Below are 17,981 nucleotides of genomic sequence, written 5' to 3' on the forward strand. Positions count from 1 at the left end.
TATGTAACAGTTTCCCTCAAACATTAAACCAGTCCAAATGTTGAAAATTGTGCAAAAGATTATCTATCCGAATATATTAATTTTCCAATATTCATTTGGGTTTGTGCTTCTTTACAAGTTTTGATTTTTTGCAACTGGCCTTGGACTCAGAATGTTTCTGAATGGCAGCTCTGCCATACATTCATGCACTAAAGCTCACAATGCAATTTCCACCCTCTTTCATGCAGAACATTAACTAGCTTAACTAGCTTAAGAAAAAATGGTCCCTAGCTGTGTCACCCTTTCAAAAAGTACACTATTGCACCTAAAGAACTCATATTCGTACCTCAGAGGTACATATTGACTGCATATTAGCACTTCAATGATACATATTGGTCCCATCAGTACCTAAAGGGTACATATTAGGCAGTGGGGGCCGGTGACTTTTTTTCGAGGGCGCTCGATGCGAAGTTGGTCACAACATGTATGTAGCCCTTCATGTGTGTGGTTCGTAATTTCGATATGTGTTCTGCGGGTCGAGTGATCCTATGTGCATTACGTGTCTTGTCAAAATAAGTGCCTGCTGCAGACACGTCTAATGCTGAGTTTACAATAACGGCGCATTCACACGGGACGTAAGCGTTAATGCTTAACGGAAGGCTTGTCTGAAGCCTGGCCAACAGCCAATCACAGTGGCTGCTACACATGCTCCGTTCTTCCATAAACGTAATTGGCTGGCTCTGTCTAGGTAATTTGCATAAGGCGATCTGATTGGCTGACGCACGCGTTGCCGCTTGGAAGTTGAGAAATGTTCAACTTCTGCCGCGAGCAACGGCACTGACACGGCGCCCACAATTCAGTTAGGCAACGCATGACGTCACCCATTAAAAGTGAATGGGAAGCGTTAACGGTGACGCCCCGTGTGAATGCGCCGTAACCGCGTTTCAGGCTTCAAAATCGCGTCTACCGCGCCTAATTTGCCGCTTGAACACTTTGAATGCATTCGCGGGTGTAGAGCGGAGTAGACGCGTGGAAAAAGCAAGCATTTGACACGTATCAGAGGCAAAATTCTTCTTGTGGGAGGGGCAAGTGCTATGCGGTTGTCTGTTTGCAAGATGACTTATGTTGATTGTGCATTTATTGAGAGAATTACCGGTTTGTATTTGGTAACCTTACTATAGGGGGAAAATAAACGGCGCGGGTCGATAAACAACATGTGACTCAAAAGTGAAATGTGTATTACAACTTACCAGGTTGCCCAATGTCCTCACTGACACTCTTCCGAGCGAGGTCCTTTTTATTCCTGTCTCCTCTATAGAAAAAAGAACTTGTGTCGTATAGCTCCGGGTGACTGCTTCGGACAATATCAAGCGTTCCTTCAGGTTGAATGAGTGACTCTGGGGCGGGGCTGCCTCCACAGCAGCAAGCAGGCTCCTGATTGGTTAACGCGGCGCGAAATTCCGCAAAGTTCAAAATTTTCAACTCGGGCGTCAGCCGGCAATTTGCGTCAAACACAAATGCACAAAAAGCACCATTCGCGTGTACCGCGCACTACGCTCAATTCGCGCAAGCTAGACGCGCAAATGAGGCGGAAACGCGTCTTCCGCGCCAAGCGCCTCATCCGCGCCGCGGGACCTCCAGACGTGCATCAACGTGTCTTCATATTGACTTTACATTGAAATCACTCGCGCTTCACGCCTCTACCGCGGTTGGTGTAAACACAGCATAAAGGGTTTATGATACAAGAGACGCTCGCGTTTGTCAGATACTCGCATAATCTCATGTGTAATCAGAGTTTACTGTTAAGGGAGTCTTGCGTGTATTTTGTGAACGTGAGCGTCTCTTTTATCATAAACAGTTTTGATGCGTGTGCAGCAGGCACTTATTTTGACAAAACACATGATGCACGTGGTTTAGCAACAAACACATATTTTGAAAACATGAGCAACACACATGACACTCAAACACTTATTTTGAATTTGCGCCCCTCGGATGAGCACTCACGAGCCACCACTGATATTAGGGTCTTTTTAAAGGGTGACAGCTTCGGACCACTTTTCTCTAAAAGTGTGGTTAAGCAGACTAATAAAAACAAACATGATGAAGAGCTGCTTAGCAACATGACTATTCAGATTTACTAACTAGACCTGGACCAATACTATAATGTTTATGCCAATCCAAGATGTTTTACATTTACATTGCATTTACATTTAGCAGATGATTATCCAAATACATGTATATACAACAGAAATGAGAAGAAACAATAGCGCATTGAAGTGATTTATTGTGTTGGTGTTAAGTTGTTTTCAATGCATGATGTGATTTTATTCAGTTTTAATACATGCTGAACTCCTGTACCTCTTGTTTGTTGTCTCATGTAGCTTTGGTGATTTACATAGTGCTGATTGTCTTTTTAACACTTACCGCTGATTGGCAATCAACCCAATGTGATTCACCTTTGCCGCAGCACATTTTAAAGTTAAAGCGATTTTGAAGTTAAATGTAGTGTAGGTATTTTGTCTGCATCATTTGCTAAATTATGTTTGTAGGATTAAGCCTATTGAATGAATGCTGAAAAGTTTATTTTGAAAAGCAAAACATACAGTATGCAGTGTACTGTTACTGTACTGTGGTGCAGTATGCAAAAGACAGTAAAACAATATCTTAATTATCATGGTCACTACGCATACAATCGGAACTTTCCCTAAAGGAAAGTATGTTTAAAAAGAGCAAGACAACATTAGGAAAATGCTTTCATCACCTAATATTTGAAGGCATGTCATCCATCAATTAGGCCGTGAAGTGATGGCTTAAACAAATGATTCGTTTTGTGCAGTGTCTTTTTGTCTACAAAAGCAGCAGACTGGCAATGGAAATCCATTTCCACAGGCTGGCGGTTAAACTAGTGAACTATGGATCGTTGTTAGCCAATCAAAGATTGGATTGTGTTGAAAAGACACACTTCAAAGTGTAAGTGGCCTTGATAAAACGCCTTGCACACCTAACTCATCACTCTTCATTTAGATATCAAACCAAGCATCCCTTGCACACAAACACACACACAAACGTTATATTCAGTTGCAGAGCCCATAATGCCTAATGCCTGCAAAGTAAAGAAAAAAAGGCACAAACATGCAATGTTAAAATGCCACTGTTAAAATAAGTAAAGTTTAAGGGGGGGGGGGGGTCCAATGGTATTTTATGCATTCTGACTTATTAACAATGCTTAAAAGTTTGTTTCCTCATGTTAAACATAGACAAAGTGTCAAAAAAACACTGTTACCGAGTATTTCTTTGCCGAATGCCTGTCGCCAGGGTTCGTACAAGTTTCTAAAAGTTCTTTTCGAACACTGGTACAGCTTACATATCATGGGTAGGCCTTACGTATCATGTATTTTTATGGGCCCTTCTCCCGGAAAACCATGCCCACACGTCAATCAGCGGGAGAGCACAAACCGAGGACGCTAGAAGTCACAAGCACCACTTCACGTGGCAGCTTTGTTTTATATCAAGACTCAACAATGGCACGACAAAGAAGAAGTGTGTTTTTGGATGTAAGGAGAAGTAAGCCAGCTTTATGGAAACGGATATAGTTTGTTTATCCGGGGTAGCAGCGGCATTTTGCATGTGTGTTTGTTTAACGCTGGATTTGGTTGAAAAGTCCCAACCGGGTCATGAGTTGCGGTAAGACTTTTGTGTTATGTTGGAAATCGGTGTGTAAGTGCTCATAATATAAACAACACAAACATAGTGAATCATAAGTTATCCAGTGTTGAATACAGTGTTGCATGACTCATGACTCACTCCTCCCGCAGCTCGTGACTCCTCCTTCATGAATGTTTCTGTGCGGTAGCGGAAATAATCGCTAGAGCTAATCTGTCTTTTATAAATCTGATAAAACTAAAGAGTCTTTGGAGATATGAAGGATGTAATACTACTCTATAGATACTCCAGATTAAAGGACAAGTTCGGTATTTTACACTTAAAGCCCTGTTTTCAGATTGTTTATGGTGAAATAGAACCGTTTGACTGAAATTTCTACATATGCGGCTGCCCCGAGAATTTTCGGGTGTTTGTGTTTCAACTCCCACCTCTATAATGGCTGTAGACGTGAAACTCAGCGAGTGGTCGGGGGTGTTCACTGATATGCTCACGGAAATCGCTGCAAAAGATGCTTTCCAACAGGTGTTTTAGCATTCGTTGTAAACTTGTGGATCTATTTTTCCAAACGCCTCACCCGTACATTCTTCCGTTGAGAGCTTGAATAATAGACACTCCAGCCCAGGTAGTGGCAATAATCCGCCTTTGCCAATTGCAAGAATAGAAACAAAGTTCCCCGCGCGGAGTAATACCGTACCTCACAGCACATCTAATACAAGTCAATGGAGTTGGCAAAAACTATGATAAAACTGCTGTTGGAAAGTGTATTTTGCAGCGATTTTTGTGTGAGCATATCAGTGAATGGGAACTTTAAAAAGAAACACTGCAAAAAATGATTTTCAAGAAAAAAAATCTTAGTATTTACTTTACTTTTCAGTAAAAATATCTAAATATTCTTAAAGGGACAGTATGTAAGAAATTTATATCAATTAATCATAAAATGGCCCTGATATGTCACTAGACATTAAGAAATAATTTTCATTTCAAATACTTATATCACTGACAACAGTGGTCCGGCCGGGATATGGTCATTTAAAAAGTGGAGTACCAGTTTTGGCAACAATCCTACATACTGTTCCTTTAAATCAAGATGCTTTTCCTTGATGACAATAAGTCAATAAGATGACAATAAGTCTCGTTTTTAGACCAAAAATATCAAATTTAAATCTGCCATTGCCATTTTTTTTGCTTACCACATTGGCAGATTTGTTTTGCTTGTTTTATGCACAAAATCACTTAAATTTGATATTATTGGTCTAAAAACTAGACTTATTTTCTTGTGTCGTTTTGCTTATCAAGAAAAAACATCTTAATTTAAGATTTTTTAGATATTTTTACCAAAAACAAGACAAAAATACTAAGAATTTTTTTTCTTGAAAATATTTTTTGCAGTGTGTTGTTTGGCTTCTTTTCTGGTATAAAAAACAGGAACTATTTGCCATACTGTTGCATTCAATTTATTTAAAACAGTTTGAAATTTGCCAGGTTTAATGTGGTCTTTTTAATAAGTTGAATTGGCTGTTTTATTATGATGTAACCACAATTACCTTAAAGCTAACATGAAGCTAGTATGGTTTATGAAGCATAAATTTGCTACTTGATAGTGAAGATGATATAATTATCTCATGCTAGAGGGTAACAGACTAAACAAAAATCTGTGTAGTGCAAGATAAGCTTTCTGGTACAGAGACATGCATATCTGCTCAAGTTTAATTTACTCAACATTTCACACATAGATGGCCTCAGAGCTAACAAACATGAACTCTAGATTTAATTTAAAAAGCTCTTTAAATAAGGTGCAAAGGTGTGATAACGCAAGTTTAAGATTGCAAGCCCTGGGGTAAGATCTGCTTAGCAAAGGTATCCGGTTTTACTTTGTAGTGGGTACTATAAAAACAAACTCTGGGGTCTTTGTAGACAGGATATTTGTGTCCCAGTGACTCATTAAGTCTCTTTAAAACTTCATATTTCTTAAAAGTCTTTGGAGCATACAGCTTCCCGTTATCTCTATATTCTCCCCTATACAGCACAACATAGAACCGCACATCCTAGCAGAGGGCTCTGTTAGTTCCAGTCCATTTTCAAATCGCAGTGAATGAATATAACGACTCTTACCAGGAGAGAGAGAGAGAGAGAGAGAGAGAGCTCTGCTCATCTCCGTCTGTTGAAGGACAATCCAAATGATCACTGGCAAAAGGTTAGGACCTCTAACTAATGTTCCCCTAGCCAAACCTCAGTCTACTGCTCTCACTGTTCAGGAATACTAACAAGATCAACCGGGAAATAAAGGATGTCAAAAAATAAATATATATCCTGGAATACATTTACTAAAGGTTCCTTATGGGAATGACCTCATTGAGACCTCATGACCTTATTTAGAACTACTCTGAGATTTACTACTTGTGTTTAAAACTGATGAATCAGACTGAAGTAACTGCACCGGGCCACTAGTCTTGACAGGAAAAATCACTATGTCATCAGTTTAGTTTCTCATGAAATTTCATGAAGAGGGAACGACTGAATGATTGAATATCATGCCGAACAGAAGTAAGTAGAGATTTTAGATGCTACAGCCTTTAAGCCTGAAGTTGGTGATGATCCCGTGGCTGAACGTCTGGGCCCTAAGGTCGATTAAGTCATTGTGCACACAGCAGACTTATTTTAAGCTTTAGTTTATCTCTGTGAGCTCTCGTTCACAGATAAAGGCAATATCAAGACTGATGTTTGACTGACACACAGAAATATCACTTACACTGTTTTGCTTAAAGGGCAACTATTTGGTCCATCTTTACAAGATATAATATAAGTCTCAGGTGTGCCCAACACCTGACAACATACAACACGCTGAGAGTGGAAACTATGGTAATGCAGGACTGCAAGTCAGTGGCTGTGGGCGGGGCTTTATCAGTGTGATGTCACATTAACAAGAAAATCAAAACAGGTTGTCATTTGAGATTGCTTTGGTTTAATGGGAGTTAAAAAAATAATTAGTTGGTTGATTTTTTTCATTGTAGGGTGGTTTTGTTCAGACACTGCCAGCACACATATATGTCTAAACACCTTGTGAAAATGGATTTTGCATAACAGGTGCCCTTTAAAAATATGGCTCCTTTTGTAGTTGTCCAAAACATTCACTGCATGAAAATTCTTGATCCTATTTTCATGATTCATAGTCTCCTGTCTTCATTCAATAAAAACACTTTATTATATTATTATATACTTTTTGCATTGTACAGCTCATTGGTCAGCCTTGACTATTTTTTAACTGTGCGACGTATATTGAATGCAATGGGAATGTTTTTGTATATTTAATACATTTCTTTAGTTACGGCCACATTTGGTCTCGTAGACTTTAACAAAATACACTTTTTTAACACACACACCACTGCTTAACCTTTAAAGCCGACCGACCCACGTGGGCGGATCCAACCTGTTTTTGTTCACAAACTGTTATGTTTACCTTATTTTATAAAGTTTCGTGTTTTACAGCCTTAAGTTGTAGTTTTTGCATCATATTCGCCTTGTGCATCTGTAATCCAGTATACTGTCTTTCTATCCTGATCCACGTTCACATTCACGATTTGCAAAACATTGTCGATCTACCTACAGTATGCAAATATTTTGAATGTATATTTCGAGGTCAAAAGCTTATTATTACTGGTAAATTGCTTTCTGGATCACCTATCACTTAATATATGGTGGATCCATTTACATGTGATAGGTGATACATCACCGCCATTAATATGAATGCTTTCTTTGATCATTTCACAACAATTGTTTAAAATCCTGCTACTTGTGTACAAAGCCCTATACTCTTGCCCCCCATACTTATCCTCTCAATTCCATCTGTACAGCTCAAATAGGAGCCTTCGTTCCAACGATCAGTCCCTCCTTCAGATTCCAAAATCCCAATTAAAGACAAGAGGAAATCATGCTTTAGCTGTAGCTGGTCCCACCATCTGGAATAAATTACCCCTTGCAATATAAATAGCCCCTACCTTATCAGAAATTAAAAACAGGTTAAAAACTTTTCTTTTTACTGTGGCTTTTAATTGAATTTGATGTGTTTTGTTTTATGTTTCTATGTTTACTACTGTGTTATTTTACAAAGCATGGGTTCCTTGGCTTTTAACTGAATTATGATATGTTTTATGCTACTACCCAGTCTCACAAAGTTTTGTGATATAGTCACGCATTTTTTTATTATTTTTTCGTGATATTATTACGAATTTCCGCGTTTTTTCGTGATCATATAACGAATTCCTGTTTTCGTGTGATTATCACGTATTGGTTAATCAACTGCTTTTTCCCATTTTTAAACCATTGTCGCTTCGGTTTAGGGTTAGATTTGGTGCTTGCATTAGAATGTCACTTTATTGGTTAATACTATTTTTTCGCCTGCCGTTAGGGTAAGAGTTGGGTTTGGGTAGGGATGTCATTTTATGTAAATCTAACCCTAAACCGAAGCGACAATGGTAAGAAAATAGGACAAAACAGTTGAGTAACCAATACGTGATAATCACACGAAAACAGAAATTCGTTATACGATCACGAAAAAACACGGAAAATCGTGATAAAATCACGAAAAAAGAATAAAAAAAAATATGTGACTATATAACGAAATTTTGTGACACTGGGCTGGTTTTATGTTTTATTACCATGATTTTTATCGTATGTTTGATCATGTACAGCACTAATACATAAAATTGGTATCTACAACGTAAACAGTTTTTTGTTTTTGTAACAATTTTTAAATGTTTTATAATGACATTGTAACGTGCTTTGTTTATTTCATTTATTTAGTAAAAGGCATTTTTCTAATTTATTTGTAAATTAAATTATAAAATTTTACAAAAAAACTTTTGTAGATACATATACACTAGGTCATAGCAAAATGTAAATGCATAATGCATAATATATTTTTTCTATATCTTTCTACGTCATTAAAATAACATATTTGAAAATATGTCACGATAAAGAAATAAACAAAAATACAAAAATAACTTTGCTTTTTGCCAGCAGCCATATCACCCTGTAGCCCAAGACAGCTTGCCCACTGAAGCTAAGCAGGGCTGAGCCTGGTCAGTACTTGGATGGGAGACCACCTGGGAAAACCAGGTTGCTGCTGGTAGTGGTGTTAGTGAGACCAGCAGGGGGTGCTCACCCTGTGGTCTGTGTGGGTCCTAACACCCCAGTATAGTGATGGGGACACTATACTGTCAAAAAAGCACCGTCCTTCGGATGAGACGTTAAACCGAGGTCCTGACTCTCTGTGGTCATTAAAAATCCCAGGATGTCCTTCGAAAAGAGTAGGGGTGTGCCCCGGCATCCTGGCCAAACTTGCCCATTGGCCTACTAATCATCCCTCATACTAATTGGCTATATCACTCGGTCTCCTCTCCACTAATAAGCTGGTGTGTGGTGAGCGGTCTGGCGCAATATGGCTGCCGTCGCATCATCCAGGTGGATGCTGCACATTGGTGGTGGTTGAGGAGATTCCCCCGTTCATATGTAAAGCGCTTTGAGTACTGAGAAAAGCGCTATATAAATGTAAGGTATTATTTTTTATTTTTATTTTGGACTGCTATGGGGCATCTATAATTATATATTATATATTTAAGTTCCACTATAATTAAACATTTACAACTCTTGTTCTTTTTAACTTATTTTAATTCTTAAATTTGGAAAAAACTCCCAAGTGCCTTTTTTCAGAAGATATGCTACACGGAGTAAATGTAGGAGTCACTCACCAACTTCTAATTTATTTGCTGCTTTGACTAATGTCTGTTCAGGTACGGTAATACAGTGACCTCATTGTAGGATCTGGCTGTTATCAGCCTCACCATTACCCACATAAACATGCTTTCTAGGACCTTGGTATTCAGCATCACAATTTATAAGCCCAGATAAAGATATTAATTCAGTGAAGACATCTGCTTCCCTTAGATTTTAATTGTTTTACAGCGGAGCATCCACAGCTCATTCATCAAACCTGTGCACCTGGCCTGTCGAGGTACAACTCCAGGGAGCTCCTCTATGACAGACCAGGCCAAAAGAGCATCTCTACATGCTTTTGATCTTTTCGTCATCATCTCTTTCCCTATATTTTTCAAATTTTTATATCTGAAACACATCCACGGGCGCTGGGTGAGAATCTGTTTCTTTCCCAAGTTTCTCGATCTTTCGCTCCTCAATTTTCAATCTTTCAGCCTCGGGCAGCATTGGACACTGCAGCGGTGGATTGTTACCCTCTAACCTCACTGTCATACAGGGCATTTTATAAGAGAGGGAGGCTACAGGAGCGAGAGAAAAGCAGGGAAGAAAAACACAGGGTACGAGAGCAGAGTGGGTGTACAATGATTGTCATAAAACCGGTTCTTGTGTCGTTTTGGTGCACTGTAATTCAGTAGAGTTTGTCTGTGCGATCTATATTTCATCTCTTCAGTACAGAATTTCATGATGTTGAGTTGGTCCTACTATCAATAATATATTGATCATCAAGTCAAGTATTATATTCTTAGTATCGCCTGTCCTCAAAAAAGCCATTTCAGTGGTATCTTGCAAGAGCATATGAGGAGACTTTAGCATTAAAACACATATTTGGAAAAAGTTTGAAGTGAATCAATCTTTAACCTCTTTTGCTATACTTTTAAATCCAATGTTATTTAAAATCTCAGCTTGCAAATTGTTTTCTATAGCGGTCTATTAATCAGCTTTTTAAGTTTACTTACATAAATAAACATACATGTATAGCCATGGCCGTAGCCAGGGTTTGAAAATTACCGAGGTCCAGGGTGGGGTGTTAAGATGCTATCCCAGGTGAAAAAAGTGCACTTAAAAAAAATACACTTTTTAAGTACACTTAGTAAATGTACTATTTTCGTGCACTTATTTTGTGGCTTATATCACATTTGTTTTTGGTACTTCTTAAAATTAAGTTAAGAACATGTAAGTGTTATTTTGAGACATCATTTATTTCAATAGAAATCTAGTTGGTACTGGTATTCTTACTTTTTCAGGTAAAGTGAAGCATAACTTTACATAACTTACAAATGTACTTGCTAGTATTTAAGTGGTTTAAGTACATTGAAGCATACTTTATTTTTACCTGGGATCTAAAATATTCTGTCTTAACCTTTTTACACTTTGGGTACACATCTGTTTTGGGGGATGGACTGGGACTGCTGGATTATTTATTACTTTTTCATGCAACAATGTTTATTTTTGTAATCATTTTAATAAGCAATATTATATAACAAAAATGTTACAAGATTTTAAACAAGAACTTGTTTAGTGCTCTTATTGTTTTCAGCATGAGTTTGTTAAAGGTTAACTTCAAAATTAAATGAAATATTAGAATTATTAATGCTTATGTTTTGTTGAGATTAGCTTTACCGTTTTTTGCTATGTGTTTAAACATATTTGGCATATTTGATTTAAACCCAATTCTTCTACATCTTTGTACCAGAGTTATTTTATGTATTCGATAGTGTTGTTGATACTGTTGATACTCTTACATACAAAATTATGATGATTACTGCTTTTATCTTACTGCTTTTATCCTGTCAGCAATAACCTGCTCGCGCTGAATGATGCGTCTTATTTGATAACTTTCAGTTTCCATGTTGCCAGATATTAGTACGAAAAACAAGCAAAAATAATTGGCCTTAAAAAACAAAGTTCGTCCAAACCTTGTATTTCAGAAATAAATCAGAGAAATCGGTAATACTAACCTACACCTAACAATCACTTCATGGGCGTAGATTTAGGGTGGGACGCTAGGGACATGTCCTTACCAAAATTCAGGAAAGACTGAATTGTCCCTAGCAATAATTTCGACCAAACAATTAATCTGTATTTATATATAACCACTGATGTCCGTCTTAGTCTTGTGTTTTCTATTTTTTACTTATTATATTTTTTTTTTCAGGAATCATTTAAATGAGATTAAAAATCTTTTGCAATCCCGTTCTGTAAAAATAACGCTCTATGTGGTACACAAAAGGTTAACAGCTTTCGTTCTCTGCAATGCCCGCCTCCGTAACTCACATCGCTAATATGATTGGCTTTGCATTTCTTGAGTCCCGCCTCTCTAACGCACATCACTTTATGATGGGCTTGTCTTTACTCGCTACGTGTGATAGGATGGTTTCACTTTGTACAACGCGCCAAAGTTCACTCAACAAGACGCGCGTGATTATTCAGGCTACAGGTAAGTGAGGAAGAAAGTATTATTATACCCACTGTAACTGTTTCATGCACAAAATACGGAACAAGTTGAGTCACATAATGATTCAAGGACAGTGTTTTCACCAATACACGACAATCCCATGTTAACCTGAGGAGTTGCAAACTTGTGTCAACCTTTTATAAATGGGGTGGCAAGGTTATTTAGGGGGTTCCTAATCCATGAAAGAAAATAACCCCAACATGGTAAAAACACATTAATGTCATGATTGCTGAATACTTTACATTACTGCACTGTGGTCATTACTTGCACAGATGTAGACACAATGTAAGGTTGCATTTTAAACTTAAACTATTTTTTTCACTGATTAACTGTCTGTTAATGAAAATAAGATTTAATGTGAACTACAGAAACGTCAATAAACGTTGTTCAGGAAACAGCATGATATACATACCTACTTCAACACTGGGATTTTTTTGGCAAAATTAAATTAAGAATTAAATATTAATTGCATATTCTTCAATGTTATAAAGTAAATATGGATTCATATATGTTACAATGTGATTTTCTTTTTTTTTGACAAAGACTTAAACAGTTACTGTTTATTAGGCTCTAGGACATAACGAATTGTTTATTATAGTACATTAAATTTGGGATGGCACCGGGGGTGGCGAGTCAGATGTCAGTGTCACCAAATAAAGTGCATACTGAGTTGTCTGTTGTTTATGTCAAGTAAACGGTGATAAACAGTTTTTGCAGTGCGACCATTTTATTTATGTCCCCACCAATGCCAGGATCAAACCTACGCCCTTGAATCACTTTATATAATGTCAAAGTGTCACATTAATTGCTAAAACACTACGTCTAAAGAGGATTTTTAACAATAGGATCTGGCAACACTGCAAATTACCCGCGCCGTCGCAGCTTAAGCCAATCTTCGTCATTTTACACTAAACTGTACAGTAAACTGTCCAAACTTAATTATATATGCGGACTCGTTTTGAAAAACTAATTAGTCATTTAGAGAAATTCAAATTTTATTTTTTTATATGAAAAAATTACCGAGGTCCGGACCTCTGTGACCTCATAGCTGGCTACGGCCATGTGTATAGCCTCTGTCTATTATCCTTTTACAGATGATTTAAATAACAAGTTACGTGAAAGCTAGTGACTTTACGTCTTTTTATCAGTAAGATTTCATTCAAGCATTAGTATCAAAATACCGGTAAACTTGCTGAGAAAGCGGAAGTTACCTCGAAAGTGTCACATGGTGAGCTCAGTGTCGTATTTGTAAACAATGGCGTGTAATGACTTCATATCCATGGTCCGTATTTTCTTGTTTTTTCACTTCTGTGGCAAACGCTCACAGTTGCCTGTGACCAAACATTGCATTAGGTGACTTCAAACTGAATTGAACTGGGGAAGAGTCACAACTTGGGTCTTGACCAGCAGTAATGTTTAAACCGAGGGGCTACCTTTTTTTGTAACGTTTAAATTATATTAAGCCTTAAAGTTCTGCATAATTAAGGGCGTGGCCACCTGAGTGACGGTTGAACAGCGACTGCTGTCACTAGAGTCGAGCTAGGTGGGTGTGGTTTCAGCAACCAGCCACCTCAGCTTCACCCACATCCCGCCTCTTTACCCATTTTTGGATATGTGCGAGTGATGAACGGTGACACACGGGCAAGATGCGACGGCAGGCACCGCCTACTTTAAGCTTCCAAAACGATCTTCAGAAACTTATGGGTGACATCACGGACACTATGTCTATCTGTTTTACAGTCTATGGTTTAAACATAGGCTTCACAGAGAGTGTGCAAAGGATATAGCTTTCGGAAAATATATGGTAAGCTGTTTTAAACAACTTTGGTGAAAAAATGTGGATGTTAACTCAAGGTGTGCTCGACTTTAAGCAGTGCGGGGGTAAACGCGTCATCTGTATTAAAATGCCCGAAGCTGTCGATTTCTGATGTCATCCATTCTATGCCGGTAACTCTTATTCTCCATTCACACATAGTGCTTACCAGTAAATTGCTGGTTATCTTACAACCTCTGTTGCTGGTAGATTGGCAGTATGATTTATCAGAAATGTTCTGTTCACACATTATCTGTTAACTGCATTTGACCAGTTATTGAAAACTGATTATTTAGGGATTATTACAAACTTGAACATGCTCATCCAAACACAGTTACAATATAGCTTTTGGACATTTCTTTACCCAACAATGTGAATATCCGTTACTTAAAGGGGTGTTCATAAGACTGACATTGTCAGGGTTTGGGACAGGAGACAAGAGAACCCAAGCGCAGACGATGTCGGGGGGTGAACATAGAACATTTAATAACAAAGAACAAGAAATCAAAAGCCCACGAGAGGGCAACACAACATTAAACATGATATTACAAACACCAACTTAACATGATGAACTAGACTAAGATGAAACACTAAACTGAATAAACAATAATGACTGCATGACACGACACGTATAAACACAATGAACCAGCACAAGACAAGAGACAAGAGGAGATTAAATAGGGGAACTAAACGAGGGCAACACAGGTGAGAGAGATAACTAATAATGAATAATTAATAAGGAGAACAAGGGGGCGGGGACTAAGAATGAGACACCAGAGGCACATGACCCAATATACAAGGCCATGAGCCTCCACATAAAACAAGAGACTGTCAGAACCCTGCCATCACGATAAAACATAAATATAAAACAAGAGTCCTGACAGACATAACATCTTTATAATCATTGCATGACACGTTTTATCAACATGAAGGAGATTTCATGCACGTATATGACAACTGTTATAAAATGTAATTTGCTCATTTTTAATGCAAAGATGACATTGTTTAAGATGTCTTTGTTATGACAACTTAACATAAACAAATACATCATAACTTGTCATGACAACTTGACATTACCAAGAACACATAACTTGTCATAAATCTGTCAAAACATGACATGTTGATAAAAGTATCAAAATTAAGAAAATACCTAGCTTTATGGGTTAACATTTCAATAAATTGGTTGGTTTTGACATTGGCTGTCATGAGCCCATTGTAATTGTGTCTGACCACTTTTTACTAGTCGTACAAATTAAATTTGTAATTAAAAGTCATTAAGTGTTAATACTCTGTCAAATAGGTTTATAATAGCATCATTAATATTTTCTTGACCTCAACTACAGTGGTACAAATACATTTTGTCATAAAATGTCATTAGGTGTTAATACTCTGTCAAACATTCAATAATAATAATAAAAATAATAATAATTAAAATTGATAAAATATATGTTAAGTTATGATAAGATATATGTTATGTTGGTTGGTGTTGTCAAGTTGTCATGACAAGTTATGATGTATTGGTTTATGTCAAGGATTTGGGGGTGGGGGTTGGGCGTGTTCATGAAAGCATAGAGACAAAGCACAGTTATGCAAATTTGAAAACCACGCCCACCGGGGGGAATACAATCCAACCGTCTCCATGAAGGAGATTTGCACATTTTGGTCAACTGTTATTAAAGGCGCTCTAAGCGAATCTGTGTGGCGTCACTTTTTGTTGATGTTTGAACTGTTTTCAAACAAACGGAGCATAGCTAACTCCTCCCCCTCCTTTCCATAGAGACAGAGCACAGCGCGTCATACCTGAAAACCACGCCCACCGGGAGGGAAAACAATCCAACCATCTCCATTGACTTTGTATTGCGAGAGGCCGCCTCCTTGTCATTTTTAGCTTATAACAAAAAACAGAATAATGCCTAAAAGCTGCTGTGTGACAATATGTACAGCTAACAAGCCAAAAAACCCAGAAATAAGTTTTTATAAGCTGTCGAGCCGTAAAACCCAGTCTTTAAGGAGAATAAAGTGGAACGCCGACTTCGTTTCCCCCTGGTGGACACAGTTCTACTAACATGAGTACTATGAAAAGTTGCCTGTTTTCAATTTTGTGTCTGTAAACGCTCGTTTTTTGAAGTCGACAGCTTATAAAAACTTATTTACAGATAAAACTTAAAAACAGAATAATACCTAAAAGCTGCTGTGTGACAAGGTGTATATCTAACAAGCCAAAAAAAAAACATAAGTTTTTATAAGCTGTCGACCCCAAAAAACGAGCGCTAAAGACACAAAAATGGAAACAGGCAACTTTTCACAGCACTCCCATCAGCGGAACCGCGCCCACCAGGGGGAAACGCAGCCGGCGATCCACTTTATTCTCCTTAAAGACTGGGTTTTACGGCTCGACAGATTATAAAAACTTTTTTCTGGGTTCTTTAGGCTTGTTAGGTGTACATATTGTCACACAGCAGCTTTTAGGCATTATTCTGTTTTTTGTTATAAGCTAAAAATGACAAGGAGGCGGCCTCTCGCAATACAAAGTCAATGGAGATGGTTGGATTGTCCCCCCCCCCCCCGGTGGGCGGCGTGGTTCTCAGGTTATGACGCGCTGCGCTCTGTCTCTATGGAAGGGAGGAGTTAGCTATGCTCCATTTGTTTGAAAACAGTTCAAACATCAACAAAAAGTGATGCCACACAGATTCGCTTAGAGCGCCTTTAATAACAGTTGACCAAAATGTGCAAATCTCCTTCATGTTCATGAGATGTGCCATGTCATGATTATGAAGGTGTCATGTCAGACATATGAACACTCCTTCAAGTGTTACCAAATGTCTTTATAAAAACATTGATAATTTTTGGTATACTACAAAAGCTAGATTGTAAAGAATTAATGTCTGTCAACAGGAATGAAAAACGTCTGTAATTCAGGCCCATAGTTGACTGTGTGCACCCTTTATGAAGTAATAATAATAATAATAAATAAATACATTTGATACACTACTGTTCAAAGGTATAGGGGTCACTTGACTAAAATGTTTTCATGATCTTAAACAAAAAAATGTTCTGAATTTTTACTGTATGTCTAAATTTATAATTAGTTGGTTAGAATTTTTTTTTTGCCAAAAACACAGACTTGTTTTAATACAATTGTTATGTTAAAAATTGATGACTTGGACTGAATAATGAATAAAAAGTCCAGAATATAGAACAGATTGGATCCTACAATATTGTTTAAAAAAAGTCTAAGGGTGAGACCTTAAGATGGCAATAAAATGCCAAAAAAAACAATTTTACAATTTTAAGCAAAAGGTGGCTAATGTGAAGATGCTTATTTATAACACTGTTTTATAGTTACATCATTGCAATAGTATAATTTGTGTTTTACAGGTCTAATATTCAGTTATGTGGAAAATGATAATAAAAAATGCATAAGTGACCCCTTTGAATGGCAGTGTATACTGTATACTCCAACAAAACATTTACAATAACAAATTGTTTAATAAATATTTAACAGACATACATATTAGTATGTATCGCATATTTTTTTCTGCTAATGCAACATTCCAATATTTTCATTCCTTCAGCTGATCTATGAATATTCATAAGCTTAGCGGACAACATTTCCCCCAAACCACTCAAAAATGATTAGGTGGCACACTTCAGTGTCTGTGGGTTGTGCTAGTTATGGCAGAGGTACAAGAATGATTTAGCACTCTATTCTCCAGAGAGCTCATTACCCATATCCAAAGAGCAGGACCTTTGACTGAGACACAGGAGATATAAAGACCCCACCCCATGTCGCTTCACTTCCTTACGGCAATCCACTAACACATCCCTAATATCCAGCATCTGGATTTTTCCTACAGTCAGCTGTTTGGACTCCCGGGTCACGGCCACAGAACGGAGCTAATTTGTGGAATCTAAATGTCATTGAATGATATGAAATAAGGGAGAAAAAGGTTTCAAAACCCATTAATAAATCAAAAAGTGAAAAACAGCCCAACTCTATATTTAATGTCACAATGGTGCTGGCAAAAATGAAGAATAATGGCGTTTTCAGGTAAGAGAGAAAACTCAGGCATTTAAGGCTATCCATCTAGATAGAAAACGAAATTTTTATCCGGAATTGCAAGGTGATGTCCTTCAAAAAGGCAACAAAGTTGATTTGACAAAAAAACACATGGTGTTGGAGTCACTGGACCGAAACAGTGTTGAGAAGAAGGCCATTATTTATCCGACTCTGTCTAAGACACTACATCTACCATTGTAAAGATAAAGAGCTTTGGGCGCCTGTGTTTACACAAGCAC

At 37.6% G+C, this 17,981-nt stretch overlaps 1 protein-coding gene and 1 pseudogene across 4 annotated transcripts in view; one reads left to right on the forward strand and one right to left on the reverse strand.

Moving 5' to 3' along the window:
- Positions 1 to 17,981, reverse strand: part of astn1 (astrotactin 1) — a 356,183-nt gene that overhangs the window by 96,420 nt on the left and 241,782 nt on the right. The gene's annotated exons all lie outside the window — the stretch shown is intronic.
- On the forward strand, positions 8,654 to 8,770 carry LOC141351507 (5S ribosomal RNA; annotated as a pseudogene).

This window comes from Misgurnus anguillicaudatus, chromosome 2 (genome assembly GCF_027580225.2).
Source record: "Misgurnus anguillicaudatus chromosome 2, ASM2758022v2, whole genome shotgun sequence".
Lineage (NCBI taxonomy): Eukaryota > Metazoa > Chordata > Actinopteri > Cypriniformes > Cobitidae > Misgurnus > Misgurnus anguillicaudatus.